Source organism: Triturus cristatus, chromosome 3_2 (genome assembly GCF_964204655.1).
Source record: "Triturus cristatus chromosome 3_2, aTriCri1.1, whole genome shotgun sequence".
Lineage (NCBI taxonomy): Eukaryota > Metazoa > Chordata > Amphibia > Caudata > Salamandridae > Triturus > Triturus cristatus.
The window spans coordinates 1,082,185,609-1,082,203,002 of record NC_140584.1 but is presented as its reverse complement, the minus strand read 5'-3'; the positions used below and the strand labels follow the sequence as shown (position 1 = coordinate 1,082,203,002).

At 47.3% G+C, this 17,394-nt stretch overlaps 2 protein-coding genes across 2 annotated transcripts in view; one reads left to right on the top strand and one right to left on the bottom strand.

Moving 5' to 3' along the window:
- LOC146859157 (S-adenosyl-L-methionine-dependent tRNA 4-demethylwyosine synthase TYW1-like) overlaps window positions 1-17,394 on the top strand; it is a 590,982-nt gene that overhangs the window by 6,599 nt on the left and 566,989 nt on the right. The window lies entirely within an intron of this gene.
- The window catches only part of SBDS (SBDS ribosome maturation factor), a 169,047-nt gene that overhangs the window by 125,793 nt on the left and 25,860 nt on the right, over window positions 1-17,394 (bottom strand). The gene's annotated exons all lie outside the window — the stretch shown is intronic.

Here is a 17,394-nt window from a genome sequence, read left to right as displayed (position 1 = left end):
GAAAATTGACCCTTTTTTTGCAAAGTGCCTAGCTGTAGAGTTTGAACCCTAGCATTGCTGGCACCTAGGGAAACCTAGCAAACCTATACATTTTCAAAAACTAGACACCCAGGGGAATACAGGATGGGGCGACTTGTCTAGCTCTCACTAGGTTCTGTTACCCAGAATCCCTTGCAAACCTCAACTTTGTAAAAAAAAAAAACATTTTCCTCTTATTTCTGTGGTGGAAAGTTCTGGAATCTGCATGGATCCACAAAATTCCTACCAACCAGCGTTCCCCCAGGTATCCGGATAAAAATGGTACTGCACTCGTGTGGGTGGGTCAAGTACTTTCGACAGGCAAGGGCCCAAAACATATTGAGGAGACATCAAAATTACCTATCACAAAACCACCTGGTTTTGCAAGGGGGTGTCACCTGCATCCGCCTGGATGAGACTGCAGTTTCTCTGGGGGATGCCAGCACTTCAAGCCATTCCCCATCATCCAACCCTGCTACGTCGTGGTCCCAGCGAACAGGGAGTTGGAGAAGGGTGTCGGGGAATTGTTTTAGTTTTTTATATATCATGGAGATCACTTTCTCCGGAAGGTGGTCATCTAGTATTCTGTCCTCTAGCGGTGATGACTCTGGTGGACACTCCCCCCGGGTATTACGGCTTGCAGCGCATGTCTGACCTGAAGGTATCTGTAGTGTTCTGAGGCAGCTAGGTCATATTCGTCTCATAACTGGTCAAAGGAGATTACTCCACCATCTCTCCACAGGTCCCCCACAGAAGATAAACCAATTAGGTCCCATCTGTCAAACCCTTTGGTGACCCTCATGTTCCCTAACTGAACTGAGTCCCAGAGTGGGGTGGCCAGCGTGATCTTGTCCTTCCAACCCAAACTCAGTGTGGCATCTCTCCATACCGTGACCGAATGATTGGTGGGCGCTGTTAGTTTTACTCTAGACGGATTGGCGTACAGCACTCCCCTGTAACTTCCTCCGGGTAATAGCCATCTATCCATATTGAAGCCTGGGTCGTTCTGCTATCTGTACGTACAGTGATTAATGGCAGTCAGATGAGCTGCCCAGTAGTATCATCCAATATCAAGGAGCGCAATGCCCCGATCGTACCACCCTCTAGTGAGCTTAGACAGAGATATCCGTGGAGGTTTCCCTTCCCAGAGGAGCTGCCTCAACACTGAGTCGATTGATTTTAAAATATGTATGTGGTACCGGGAGAGGAGCATTCTGGAGCGCATAAAGAAAACGAGGCAGTGACATCATTTTAAACAAGCCGAATCCAGAGTTTTCATTTTCATAAAAGTAGTGCTCTGTTTCGCTGATGATACTCTTGCGGATCTTAGGGACCTTAAAATACCAGGGGTTGATTGGGGCTGTTCTACCTGCCAACGGTTCCCCCACTTCTACCCGAGCCCATAAGGGTGCATGGTCCGAGATACCTCGGGCTTGGTGAGCAATTTCTCTAATGTAACACAGCTGATCTGCAGGTGTTATTATGTAGTCTTGCGGGGTTGCGTTTTGTGGGCCCCCGAGTAGAACGTATATTCTCTCTGTGGGATGAAATGCACGCCAGGCATCTGTAAGGCCTAGTGCATTCAGAAAGTTATTAACCCGTGTACACGTTTCTGGTAGCGTCTTGGGCGGCCATCTATCCAAGCTATCCGACACTATGGAATTGAAGTCTCCTCCCATAAAGAGCCTCCCATCAGGAAGGGAGAGCAAGATGTCGCCCAGATCCTTGAAGGCTGGGCCCTGTAGTCCAGGAGGAATGTACACTGACACAAGATTAAGTATGCGCCCTTCCCAACACCCGCTAACTGCCGCGTATCTACCCTGAATGTCTAAGTTAGTGGAGTTTATGCACACTGGAAAATTTTACCGAGCAGTATCCCCACACCGCGGGATCCACAACCGAAGGCTGAGTGTGCACCAATTTGAAACCCCATCGAGTCAGTGCCTTGCATGTATTACCCAAAAGATGTCTCCTGGAGTAGAACTACATCTGGCAGGTGTTTAATATATTGCAATACAATGCCGCGTTTGATCTTTTCCCCAAGACCATTGATGTTCCAGGACAGCAACTTGAATCCTGCTATGTGTGGTGTCCCTGGGTTAAGGGTATTTAACTGAAATCATTCGCCTGGCTCATCAGGGGAGGAACCTGCCTAAACTACCCTACACTCCCTACAGACTGGGTGATCGGTGACGGTCCAATCCCTGCCCACAGGAACTTTCATATGTTAAGACTCATCCGGGTGATCCCATCGCCGGAGCTCTTCATTAGATCGGAGCAGGGCCCGATAGGAGACATCATATCTATGTACCAATAGAAGTGCACTGCTCTGCGGGGCAACCCTTCTTGGCCTTTGTAGGGAATAACGGTGCATAATTTTACAGTCACCAGTATGCAGTGGAAAGCAATCGACCCTTGTCTGTAATGCGACAAAATCAAACAACGTAGAATGTAACCCTCCTCCCCGCCTTGCACCAACGAGTGCCCAACTGGGGCATGATGAATGCAGTTATGAACTGTATCCTGCCCTCCCAACAAAACAAACCCCACCCCCCTCCCTGCATGGCGGAAATAGAACCTCCCGCCTCCCCAAACATGCAGAGCACCTTTCACCCTCCCCTTAAACTAGAGGGTGCGTACCGCCAACCAGGCACCTGCCTCTACCCCAAAAGTCATCTTTTAGACATTTTAAATCAGAGCACTTTGGTCCCACCAATATCATATCTTGCCGTAACCAACTGAACAACTAATCCAAATACTCCACCCAGTCCATCAGTTCAGTGCGGCTACTGTAGCCCCCCCCGCCCTCCTCAGAAGGGTCCAAATACAGACCAGACTATCCGGTGCCCCCATGAGGCCCTGCGTCGTCCGGGGCATCTTCCTCAGAGCCGCCACGAGCGCCCTCCGTTCCAGGCCTTCGGTTACGATCGTTCCTTCCTTTGCCCACTAAGCGCCAACCATCAAGCCAGTCCCAGGTGTCCTCTGGGGTGTTGAATAACCAAGCTTTCCCCTCTGATTCCACACGCAACTTGGCTGGGAATAGCAGGGCGTATTTTACGTTTTTTTTCTCTGAGTGCGTGTTTCACGTCCAAGAAGCTACGTTGTTGCCGCTGCACTTTGAGGGTGAAATCCGGGAAGAAGATTATCTTGCTGTTTTGGAACTCCAGCGGGGGTGAAACCTGGGACGCCTGGAGGATGGCATCTCTGTCCCTGTAGTTGAAGATTCTGGCGACTATCGGGTGAGGTGGGGCTCCAGGCTTTGGTCTACCACCCGGCACACGATGCACTCTCTTGACCGAGGAAAAAATCTGAAAGTCTTGTCTGTTTTAGGTGGGTTGTGACCAGCTCCTTTACAAATACCTCGACTGCCGGCTCCTCAGCTCTCTCCGGGACCCCCAATATGTGAACGTTGTTGCGCCAGGAGCACCCTTCGTATTCGTCCAGCTGTGCTTCCATTCTCGCAGTAAGGGACTGCAGGTCCTCCACCTTTCGTTGAAGGGCAGACATGTCTGCTACTAGTGAGCTTGCCTTGACTTCCACCTCTTTCAGCCTGGTGTTCATGGAGCGCATGTCCTCTCTGATGAGGGACACTTCCGACGAGACGGAGTCCAATGATGTGTGTACCGTTGTGATGGCAGTGAGGATGTCCTGCAGCATCGGATCTTTGGGTTCTGCGGCCGTGTTTTGCGCCTCCGGGGGAGGGGGGGCGCATCACCCCCTTTCTGTTGAGCCCCGGGGCCCTTATCCCAAGCGTATTTTTCCAGCTTGGCCTGTGCGGCCTTAGAGTGATGACACCGACCCCGCCCTATCTCGCCGGAATCCTCGGCAACAGGTCGAACTGTATCCAGTTAGCCCCGTTCAGTCAGTCCCGGGGGCCAGGGAGGTGCAAGAGTGGGCCAAGCAATCGCAGGAGGCAGGCCACCAGGCCTGCAATACAGATGTGCACCTGTGTGGAAACCCCAGGGCAAAGGCAGTGGTGGTCAAACACCAGGGGGGGCTTCCTCGAGAACAACGGCTCGTGTCCCTGTCCCACACGGAGTGGCGGCCTCGATATGTTCCCCCTGATTAGTCACCACCGCTCTGCAGGGTGGGCAGCAACACTTCAAGAGCAGACAGGGGGAGGAGCGGGGCACCCGCTCTCCGGTGGTGTAAATAGGCCCCAAGGGGGCTCGACGCGCAGAGGATCTGATCGGAGCCAAGCAGGGTTCAAAGTGGTCCCCCTACAGTTTTATGCCCCCGAGGCTGTCACGAGCTCCGGCGGCCTCCGGGGGCAAGGCTCCAGCCCAGCTCCCTGAGTCCAGACAGCTCAAACCGACCAGGGGCGGCTGGTTCTTCCCAGACGTCAAGGCAAGCTCTATACTGGCACAGAATCACCAGCCATGGAGGTGTCTTTGCCCCCTCCGGCGGCCGGGATGCGAGGGCCGCCCCCTGCCGGTCACCGGGACGCCTCCTCCAGTTAGCAGCGGGTCGCAGTCCACTGATCACCGAAGCGGAGCCACCCGGCCCCAGGGCTCCGCACAGGCATCGCTCGGTTGGACAACGCCCTCAAGGGGGAGGTTCCACAACATTCTCCCCGCCCTCGGGACAATGCAGGCTTCCGCAGGCTCCGGAGGATCTTCCAAGGCCGGCATACAAAAGACACCACAGCCTCCCCTTGCGGACCTGCTCGCCCTCTTCCCCCTCCCCCCCTCCCCCACCCCCCCCCCACCTCAATCACCACACGGAGGTGTGCCGGGCTCGCCAACATCCAGTTGCAGCCCCGCCAGCTGGATTCAGGTAGGCAAGGGGTCACTCGAGTCAGCAGGTCATTCCGGACTTGGCACGGGTGGTATTAAATGATTTTCGTCTGGATAGTGTAGCGGATTTACTCAGAAGCAGGCGCCTTCGGTCGGAGCCACTTTAGAAAGCGGCCATGATCTTTGGCAGTTGGCCACGCCCGTATTTTTCTCTTTTTTAAATATTTATTTATTTTTGGGACTGATGGCATCCTAACTTCAAATGCAGTTTCTGAGCCTGGAGCTCCAGCTGGTTACTGGAAGGATGCTTGCTGACTGCTACCAATGAGTCCACAAACTATGCTACCAGTATACCCTATGAGAAGATCATTATGATGGCTGACTATATAACACCGGGCCAAAGCGGGACTCTAACCAAGTAACTGGTTGTAATAGTTGGATGTCAGCAAGCAGTAGTCAATTTTTGCACTTGAGCGTTCTACAGTCTTAGCATGCCCCTTCCTGTGCCGTGTCGGTTCTGGCAACTGACAGTGACACCGTGCACCCTTTATGGGACTGCTTTAGGGAGAAGCCCTCTAGCAGGAGTATTTTAGTTGCCTTTGAGTATTTTTCCCTACTTCGTTTCTCCTGACACCTTTGTCAGGGCCCTCATATCTTAATGGAAGACCACCAAAGACTGAGTTTCGGAGACGAGATGGTGGCGGAGATTCTCAGGACTCCCTCACTACTAGGAGCCGACAGCGGCACCTCTTCAGGCACCCAGTCTGGCGATTGGCAATCCTTGGCTACCATGAAAAAAGAATGGGTTAAGATCACACTCCATGGAGCAATCATGACCGAATACTTGAGGGCAAACATTGCACCGAATGGTCTAATAGTAAGCAATTTTCCCTGGCTATTTCTGGAAGATGCCACGTTCAAGAAAGAATGGTCCCTGGTTGCATAGAAATGCACCAGGGACTGGCTAATCTTGATTATCAACACCGCCAAACGCCTGGCAGATGCTTTGTTAATCAAAATCCAGATTGCAGAGGGAGCTCTGAAAACGGGAATCCTAATCACTGCCTGCAAAACCAAACTGGCTGAGATCAATAATAACCTCTCTAAACACAAGGAATAGCTAATGAAATAGCCAAATTGCAAAAGAACATAAAAAGAATTTGACAAGAAGGTGTACCCTTATCTGAAAGATGACTACACACCCACGGGAGGCGACGCCTTATCAAACGAAAGTCAAACATCCCGGAGAAAGAACTCCTCAAATTGCAATTCCAGTAGCGACAGTTGGGGCAGTAACGGCAGCAGACATGGTTCACGTCTGCCCATTTTTGGCTTTGAGGGACCCCCCCCATCCCAGTGTCACTCGTTCTGGCTGCCCCATGTTCCCACCGGTACCTCAACAATTCTATCCTCATTCCTCGACGCCTCCTTTTTATAGACCGAGGCTGGAGCAGAGGAAGAGGGTGCAGTAGAGGAAACAACGGGTACAGTGGCAAGCTCCGCCACAACATTCTGTGCAAACCCGGAACCAGACTGGGAAGAGAAACTGATATTTCACCTGTCCAATAGGACCTTGACTATACAGAGACCCTGGTCCTTAAGAAGGGCCTTGGGTTTGTCCCCGCTCCGAAACAGGATAAATTTCAGCATACCTGTGAACTACACAACTTTTTTCAGAAAGATGCGCCTAAAAGCATATTCTCCTGAGCAACCACAAGAAGATACCGGTCTACACAATCCATCTAAGTTCACCCCCGGTGCTGGCAAAGTCCTGAATGAAATTCTTACGTTCTAACAGGCTGTTGTCAAAGAAGTGGCCATGGGTAACAGTAAGCGTGCCTTCCGCAACCTCCCTACCGCGGAGATGGCAGCTATTGCTGCTCTAGCAAATGACCCCTCAATCACCATCAAATAAGCAGACACGGGGGGTGCCATTGTGATTATAAATAACTGACTAAGACAATGAATGTCACCGACAGTTAGCTAACCGCCACTACTACATCCCCATTGACCACGACCCCACGGGTGTCTTCGCAACCTGGGTCACTTCTATTGTGCTTACTTCCGAGACAGAGGGGTGGATCAGTCAAAAGGAGGCAGACTTCCTGATTAAGAAAGATCCTAAAACACCCTACTTCTATATCCTCCCAAAAATCCACACAGGTCAAATTCCATCGCCTGTGCGTCCAATTGTCTTTGGGGTAGACTGTCTCCTTGAACCCTTGGCATCTGTGACCACTTCCTTCAACCCGTTGCCCAGAAGACTCCCTCGTTCTTACAGGACACGAGGGATGTACTTCGTCTGATTGTTACTCTTGGCACAGTCCCTGAAATAGACCTACTTGTGACGCTAGATGTGGAGGCCCTCTACACTAAAACCCTGCAAAAAGCAACTTTGGAGCAGGTATAGGCTGGTCTCCTAGCAGAGGAGTGGGTTTCTACTACACCAGTCAACTTCATAATAGAATGCGCCACTATAGCCTTGACTGAAAACGTTTTTTAATTTTTATTTAAGAAACCGCTTTACCATCAAACCCAGGGCACTTCAATGGGGAGCACCTTCACCCTGAGCCTGGCATGCCTCTAAATGGTGGCCTTTGATGCGAGGTGCATCTTTGACAATTCCAACCCCTGCACTAGTAACCTACTTCTTTGGCACAGGCACATCGATGACATCCTGATATTCTGGAAAGGTGATATGGGTTCATGTGAGGAATTCTGTGGGTGGGTGAACACTCTTAATCCCTACCCCCGCTTCACCAACACCATATCCAACACATGCATCCCCTTTCTGGATGTGATGATCACTTTGACAGAGGGCCAACTGGGCACCACGGTGTACAAAAAACCTACAGACTGCAATAGTCTTCTCTTGTACAGCAGCCAACACCCAGATCTTTGAGAGACAACTACCCTTTGTCCAGTTCTTACGACTAAGGCGCAACTGTAGCATTGTCCAGGACTATGACATTAAGGCTGACCAACTGGCACACAATCTGAGGCGATGTGATTACCCCACACACAACATCCAATTTAGCCAAAAAACGGGCCAGCAATAATAATAGAGAGACACGACTGGAACAGAACCTGAGATATACTGAAGACACCTTAACATGCGTCACCACATTCACCCCAGATTCCCACAGAATCTGAAGGATCATCAAAAAACACTGGGGCATCATTCAAACAGGTGAACTCACACTACCACCTCCTAGGTTCGTGTTCAGATGCACCAGTAATCTAAAAGACTTCCTCGTACACACCAGACCTTTACCCAAAACCCAGACAGACCACCCCCACTATGGAGCCATTACCCCCCCCCCCCCCAGGTACAGTTCACTTCCTTTGTGGGTCATGCTCTGTGTGCACCCTCACAGAAGCTGCTAAGGAGATCCAACTCTCCCCCACATTAAGATGGGTACAAAAAAGGCACACTAACTGTAACATGAGAAATTGCATCTACACCGTTACATGTCCTTGCGACTTACTCAACATAGGCATGACCACTAGGATGCAAAACCAGAATCATTGACCACCGCAGTAACGTTCGCTGCCACAAACTACATACCAAACTCTGCATGCACTTTGCCGAAAAGGGATGCACCCCAGATAGCCTCAGATGGACGATCATAGAGGCACACCCACACTTGAGCAGGCAGGCCCTTTTTAGGAAAGAACAGCGGTGGATCTTCTGCTTGACCTGTGATAAAAATGGACTGAACAAGGACATTCTGTGGAATGAGGTCAATAGATAGCTTATCACCCACATTAGGGGTAATAGATTTAGGCTTTCTGCTGATATCATCACAACATTGTACATGTTCTAGAGATCTCCTTTCACTACCATGCGCCTTCTACTACGAGGCACCTCCACTCGTGCCCATAGCACAGCCTGCGACCCACTTTCGGGTATCCTGCCCAGCCCATCCCCCTTCCCGGACTACATCAATATTTTTATTTTTCAGCCAGGTCACCATTCCCTAAACTGTCACTTGCTATTACTTCTCTTCCCTTATTTGGTGGCAATAGTGTTTGACTTTATGCTGGTTTCATTAAACCAGTACACCTTCCCTGGGAATATCCTTTAACCACCATTATCTTCCCCGTAATCTTCGGGGTGGGCATCATCATACTTGCGTTAATTTACCCGCATGGGTATGGACCCATGTACTCCAATTGACATCTGTGTTTTTTCTGCCCCGTAGCTCCCTCACCCAATATGGTGCCCACTGCCGCCCTACAAGGCAGCATCCACACTAGCAGCACATTTGGACGTTCTCTGCGTCCCGCCCCACGTAATGGGTGTCTTCTGGTCCCCTTCCGGACCCGCTTCTGCATCGCGCCAACTACAAGTATTTATGCCGGTCCCCTGATACCCCCCCTTCACTCTTCAGAGCAGGCGGAGTGAGGGGTAGGTTCCTGACGATTAGGCCACGGCTGAAATATAAGTAATTCTCTTTTTATATTTCCACGAGGACGTTGCTCAGTGCTTTCCAGGCCCGCGTCCATTACAGTTCTCTCAGCATATTCTCCTTGGTAACTGGGTAACGATAACTTGATCCTACTTTTTCTGTCACTAGTACGTTCATAGTATTGATGTACCCTCTGCCTGATTCTCGACGGAGCTAGGTAACCACCCTCATTAGGTAAGTGTTGCGCTGCATACATATTATGGTGGTTGCTTGACCACCATTCTCACCTTCATCCCTAATTGTGTTTCACACGTCACTTTCTGCTTCCTTGTTTTACTGAACTTAAAACTTTTGAGTTATACTAACCACTTGAGCATGATGCTTGGCATGCTTTTTACATAAGAGGCTGCTTTTTTCCATTTTTATTTGGTCTATTATGATTTATGTTGTTGTTATCTGTCTTCTTATTTTTCTGGGTTGGTCCATCAATAAGATACCTCATTGCTAGGTTGCTTTGAGTGCTTAGTTCGCACCTGAGACTAACACTGAACCAACCGCTATGTAGATAGTGCAGATATATTTCTGGTCATGAAGAAATCGCCACGTGATCCTCCAGACACATTCGGCAAGAAACATGTTGATCATTACTTTGCAGCCACCACTGACCATCATTCCAGTGGTGGTACACCATTGCTGTTTTTAATTGGGACCAGTGGGCTTGCTGATTAAATTAAATTTGGAGCACCACTGCGCCTCATTTTAGCCCTCCCCACACTATCCCTTCACACATTTCATTCACATCTACACCACAAGGTCCTACACCCGCACTGCACCTAACGGCTTGGGATTAAATGATCTCCGACAAAGAGCCCCTCGTAGGGTGCCCTTCGGGCATTACAGCATCGGCTTGATGAGGAGCATGCCCTATTGGGCCCCATTTCCCAAATTGGGAGACACCCTGTCTCCACTCAAGGGTTACGGTGTTAGACCAACCTAGCCTCTTCCTCCGCAGGAACTGCATACCATTTCTGCTAGCGTACTTTAGTTGACGCCATAAATCCTGAAGCATTAGGGTTAAGAGTCTTAAGTAGTCAGGAAACGATGCAAGGAGTAAGGTTCAACACAACTACCTGCAATAGCTCCTAGAAAAGAACAGGGAGTAAAAAGATCTGAGTTAATATGATAGTTCTAGTCTCCCTTTCCTTTTCTCCTCTTCACCTGGCAGCAGATTCCACATTGGTCTGGGAAAGGGTTTCGGAGGGCTGACAAATGTTCCCATTTGTCAAATCTAAATTGCTCGATTTTAATCCGGTTGGGGTTTCTTCCGAGTGTGTCACTATGAAAGACAAAGGCCGAATTATGAGGGCCCAATATCTTATTTATTTTATTTATAAAAGGAGGCCTCCGCTACAAATATTTTCTTTGGTTTCTCTAGAGAACTAGAATGATAGAACTGCTACTTCAGCAATCCCTATATTTCCAACACTGGTCTCAATATCTGGATTATTAGAGCAGTTGGATCTCGGCCTAACCACGTTATCGGACTAGATTGCCAGAACTGTGGGAGGTGGTTCCAGATCCAGTTCTGCTTTCTCTCCCTGGCAGGATAAGACATCCGCCTTCCCATGACAGTTACCTGGACTGTAAGTTATCTGGTAGGAGGATCAAGAGAAAAACAGTGACTACCTGGCATTGGCACACTTCAAAGATGAAAAAAAAAGTTTAAGTTCTTGTGAACATTCCATGCAGCCATTGGATGTTGAAAACCCTCCAAGTATTGTCTCCAATGTGTAAACTCTTCCATTACCAGTATCTCTATCATAGATGGCATAGCTCATTTCATTAACTGAGAGGGTTCAAGAGACTGAAGCAGCTGGATGTAATTCCTTTAACTCTGGGTGTCTCTGGAACGAGATAGCTCCCACCTCAAATGCTGAGGCATCACTCCACAAAATGAAAGGGTGAATGCAATCGGGTGTCTAAGAACAGGTTCTGTCATAAAATAGTCGTTTGGATCTGAAATTCTTGTTCAGGGCCCTAATTAAAAGGTAACCACCTCCTTTTTTGGTTAATTCGTCGTTAAGCGGGGCTATCTTTGAGAAATCGGTTACAAAATGTCTAGTAATTAGCAAAAACTCACAATTCTTGGATCTCTTTTACATTCGAGGTTTGGGGGTTACTCGTGTACAGCCCTATACGTTACAGGCTCGATCTGCAACCATTCATCTTAACCTCTTCAGTGCCCGCCCCTTTCCCCGCCCAGTGCCGGCCGTTGCATTAGCGGGCGGGGTCTATGACGAGCTGGACTCGTCATGGGCACAGCGCCACCGCGGCCCATGACGAGTCCAGCTCGTCATGGGCACTGAAGGGGTTAAAAGTAAATCACAAGAATGAAGAACAAGATGTTTCAAACACACACTTTGCCAGTTTGGGGTACAGTCAATGTTTCCTTAATTGAAGCAAACCTGGGAGTCCGATAACGCAGCTGGACTGGATGAATAAAAGGATAGAAATCACAGCAAGGGTGACGTTGGGATCAGCTATGCAACCCAAAAGACTAGAGGTCAGCAGCAGGTTTAATGACATCCCATCCTTCTGGCCCATTGCCCCATCTGAAAACTGAAAGGATGTCACAGGCACAGGAAAGATGCTTTATTCAAGAAGCAGTGCAAAAAAAATGTCTCGTCGGCTCACTGCTGCAGTACCAAATGCTATAAAGGGAAGCAATGCAGTGGGGTTATATGACCGATCATAGGCATTATTCTATTCCTTAGGACATGTAATGGATAACAGATAAAACAAATATAACACAAGAAATACATAATCAGGGTGGAAAACTGAAAATTGTGTGCCACTTAACTTCCTCATAGTCATTCACTTATAATCACGCTTTCAATTAGATTTTTTTATGTCTATTAGCATTCAGCCGAGAAAAAGGACAAGGGAAACCAACTCACTAAGGAACCTCGGTGGGTAAATTAGCAGATGGCAGACAGATTGACGCTGCCGTGCTGCCCGCGTAGTGGATCGTCACGCGCTTTGAGGACTGCTATTATTGAAGGATTCGTCTTCATTGAAAAATACTTGCTTCTATAGAAGGGCTTCATACCATATGTAGGTACAGACCATCATATTGAACATTCGTGATTCACAGGTCAGCGCGACAGCACCGCTTGTAATTAACACCAACTCCAGAGTTCCTCCTCACCGTCTTCATACATGTCTCTTTGTATCATCAACACAGTAGCAGAATTCAGCTACCCATAGAGTGCCAGCCTTCACTCTAACTTGGGTACTCGCCTGGGTGTCCTTGTGAGTATCTCATTTTCCTTTTCCTCCTAAACCCGCTTTTGGCATGTACACCGCACGCGGCTGCGCATTCTACCCGTCAGATGTCCCTAAATCCATAGGTCCTGATGAGACCCTAGCTCACGTATAGGGTCGAAACGTCGTCGACAGCAAACCATTAACAGCGCGTATTATTGTATATAGATGCTGTATATTGTGTATTGAGTTACTAAATGGTCGACTTTTTTGATTACCTTGGAGACCTTGTAAAATAATATCACAATTATGTCACCAATATTTTAGGTTCCTGTTTCTCACTGGGGACCCTACGCACATTTTCTTTTTCATTGTATATAGAACTTTGTTTGTAAAATATGATTGTATCAAACTAAAACCATAGGTGTATGTGGTTTCTTCGCCCTCTGACCTCATTTTAACCCTTCCATTGCGATTGCGCAACTTATTATTTATATATGATTCTGTTATTCCACAGGAACCACTGTTTCTGACAATTATTAGCATTCAGCAGCACTTTGAATTTCTAAATAAAACGAAGATTTTAAAACGCACAAAAATGTAACTGGCCTAGAAACAAGCATTTGCAATGCAATCTGTGACACCTTTGGGACCTTGTATGTATTTAGCTATGCAGCACATTAGCCTGGGTGCTGAAACATCTACTGTTCTTGAACATGGAGGGAAACTAAGCACCAAACTGCATGCCACACCAGGTTTGGGAACACGTGTAGAGAAATATTGAGTCCAAAGCTCTTTTTAAAATAAAATTGCGGCCTTCGGTGGTCATATCACTGAAAATACAAGATTTGAAAAAGTATTATTGTCGAAGGGGGCTCGTGGAAGACCATTTCAATGGACTGGAATCTAGAGAATGCTAAAGTGATTCTGGTATTTTACTAACCTCTGCTGGTCGTTTTCTATCAAAGTTAAATAGAGGTAGTTGCCAGAAAAATTAAAAAAAGAAAGTCCATAAGCGGAAAGCAATTCTGTTATTTTACTGACCTCTACTGGTCGTTTTCTATCAACACAGTTAAATAGCGGCAGTTGAACAGAAAAGAAAGTCCCTAAGCGGAAGCAGACAATCCCTCGGGCTTATCTCCATAGCCCACAAAGTACATATACATACAAGTATATACAAGAGGTCTCGAATGCGCGACCTAAGGGAAGACCTTTTCATACTGTAATGCATGTCCAAGGTTGTTGTGGGTAAAACAAACCTATGTAAAAATAAATCACATGAAAGCAAAGGCTGGAGTCTAAGCACCACATCCATAGCATTACTTTGAGGAGCTACAAGAGGCCAGTGCCAGACTCCAAAAGGTTCAGGCGAATAAGTTGACAATAGATCGCCTTGCAATCTCAAAATCTTTGTTGCAGTGGCTTATTCATGTTTTAGTCTAAATGTTTACGCAATAGAACCTCCTTTTCTGTTTTCCATCAGGGTGCAAGAGACCTTGAAAAACATTTTGTTTCCTAAAGGGAGCTCTGTCTTAGTAATGTAACCTGGATGAATTGGTGAGGGTGAAAGCATGAACACTGCTGGTTCAACAAATTTTCCCTGAGGAGGATATACTGCGTGGCACACTGGTTAATCTTCCAAAACGTCCTCAACAATGATCTGTAGAATTGAATTTTGATTTTTGCATTCTATTTGCACGGCCAGAAACTTCATACAATTGCCCTTCACAAACGGTTTTGCTTATTGTGCACCACCAGGTAACAGGAGTTCTGTATTGTTTGTGACTGTCCTTTGGCCTAATTCTCCTGCTCCTAACTTGGACACTGGCCATGAAGCAGTTTTGTTCCTATCAGCATTTGTCCTTTCCCACTTTAAAGGTTTCTGTACACTGATTCACCCTTTCCCCTTGTTTCCCCCCCACCCCCTTAGCTCTAGAATCCTCTCTGGTGAGTTAAAAGTTGTTACAGATGCAGATTGCTCGCCTAAGCACCCTGCCCCAGCCCTTCAAGCGTTTCGGAGACTTCTTACATGAGCACATTAATGTGGCATCGTGCAAACATTTTTTTTTCTCGTTCTTAAGTACCAATCGGCCATCTCTGAAATATAAATAAAAGTTTTCAAATAACCTACCAAAATAGCAGCCACTACATAAGAATTTGGGTGCACACAGATGCACACCTCATCAGACTTGTATACTTTTGATCTCTTAGGAAAGATCTGGAGCTTAAATTGTTGACAGTGGAATCAGTAGACCTGGGTTTTAATCCCGACTCTCACTTGACTTCAGTAATATTTATTAATGGGAATCCTATCTGAATACTCTGAAGAAGATGCAGAATAAAAAGAACCCCCCCCCCCCCCCCCCGGGTTCCTTCTGGCATACCTGGATGTTTAGTGTGACATACAACACACTATTTCACACCACGCAATTCAACACCACCCAACATAATTACACTCCACATAATGCAACATGATTTAACTCCATATAATTACACTCCACTCAAAACCACATGATACACCCCACATAAAACCCCCCACATAAAACCGCTCTATGCCACATAGCATCAATATTCATAAATACACTCCACATCATGCCAATGAATTCCTATCAGCATAATTTCACTCAACGCCACACATTTCTATGCCACACAATCCTACTACACATATTTACATCCCAGACAACATACGTTGACGACAAACCAATAAATACAATTTTCCTGTCTCGAACTCAATTAAAATTCTTTACAAAGAATCTTTACATTGGACACCAGCTTGCTTGTATAAACTTAAATTACGAGATAATGATATATGTTAGAACTGCTACCTGAAGCCGGGAACACACCAACACATGTTCTTTGTGTGCAAGCTATTAGACTTCTACTGGACATTGATACAAAAACATTTGTCAGTGATCTTCAACATACGGATAACCCTGTCCTTTCCGATGGTAAGGTTGGGTCCCTGGGCCTCACCATCTCCACTGCCCTTAGACACTATTGATATGGCTCTGCTAGATTTACATTTAACCATTGCAGTTAAATTCATACTTGCAGTGTGGAAATCTTTCATAACTTGTCATATCACAATTGGTGGGCTTGGATGTCATACCTCCTAGGTGCTCACACGATACACTCAAAGGCAATCCTCACCACCAGTTTCTAATATGGTCTGGTGATCCTTGGATAGATACATGGAACTATGCTCTCAGGGTCTTGTGTCTTATCCCTCTACTGTCTGATTTGTATGACTTTTCTTATTCTAAAAAGCTAATAAAATAATTTGAACGCAAAAAAAGGCAGCCCACACCTCACCCAGCTCCTCTGTTCCCCTAATTCCCTGTTGCTGCTGCAGCTCCAGCATTTGTTGTCATTAATTTTTACAGCCCCATCCTGCTCCTCCCTTACAACCCCATCTGCACCCATGAGATAATATGCTTATTTCACAACAGGCTACTAACAAGCATTTGCAATGCAATAGGTCTCGCATTCATGCGAGTTTGAGCTATTGGCATTGTAAATGACAATGCCTTTTATTTCTTTTTTGATTTATAAAACCTAAATAAAAGGCATTGTCATTTACAATGCCAATAGCTTAAACTCGCGTAAATGTGAGACCTATTGCATTGCAAATGCTTATTTAAAAGCTGAGCCGGAAAGGAGGGCGTTTCTTGGCACAGACACGCTCCCTTCCATGAATACAGGGTCACTGATTTGCATATGGCCATGTCTGAACTGGGGTGGCAGAGTGGGCTAAAGAACGGTGATGGATTAAACCCAGATCAGTTGACTGGGGGTGAGTGCTTGCAATGTTCAACACTCCGTCCATCATTTCCTTTGGTTTTTGCTTTGTTCGCCATAAGTTGGCAGGGTATGCTCAGACGTGAGTCCCTTGCTCACTTTGCCACTGGATTCAAGCAAGCCTGGCTGAAGACGGCTGAAATGCCAGAAACCGGTCCTAGGAAGCTTGTTTCCGGTCCAGGGAAGACATGGCTTGGCAGTTCGGGCTGGACTGTTCCCATGAGGCACAGGGTCAGACTGATTTGCATATGGCCATGTCTGAACTGGGGTGGCAGTGGGCTAAAGAACGGTGATGGATTAAACCCAGATCAGTTGACTGGGGGTGAGTGCTTGCAATGTTCAACGCTCCGTCCATCATTTCCTTTGGTTTTTGCTCAGCTTTAGTCCTGCCAGGGCTCCGAGTACAGGCAGCAGAAAGAGTTGTGGAAAACAGGCTGGCAGCGAGCTGTTCTGTGCCCTCAAGGGAATGCAGAGCTCATTTTGCATAACCTGCCCATAATTTATCCGGCGCTGAGGGGTGAATACCACTCCGACGACCAGCCTGTGTGCACTAGCACCTATGTTTGAAAAGAAGCGGAGGTCCCAGTGGCAAATGAAAACAGAGCTACGTGGGATGGTAGTGTGGAATCTATAGGCGAGTAAAGCGCGGCACCCGTGTTGATAATATGAAAGGGGGAGCCGTGCTGTGAGAGAAGGAATAATATTGAGCAGTCAGCAGGCCACCATTGTAGAAGCTAAAGCACGGCGTGTCTGCTGCTTTTCAAAATCAACTAAAGCAGCACATGTCGTGCCTGCAGTTAGAGGAACTCATTAGAGAAAATAGTGCTTACAGACTAAAGCAGAAGTGCCTTGTAACAACCGAAGTAAAAGGGCCAGTCCTCATGGGAGGTTACAAATGAAGACAAGGCGGTACTAAGGAGGGACTAACAAGCCTGTTTATGAATCAGAAGCCAGCATTTAAGAAGGACAATGAGACAAGCCAATGAACAATATGGGCGGGGCAGGGCTTCAAGTACATACTCCAATACTGCATGCCTTGCAGCAGCGCATGCACTGTCCAGGCTCGACCTAAAAATGGACCTATAGATTAAAGATTACCAGGTACTCTCCCTGCTGAAGGCAGGATTTTGAAATGGGGTCAGTACAATCAACCAGGTTTTTCGATT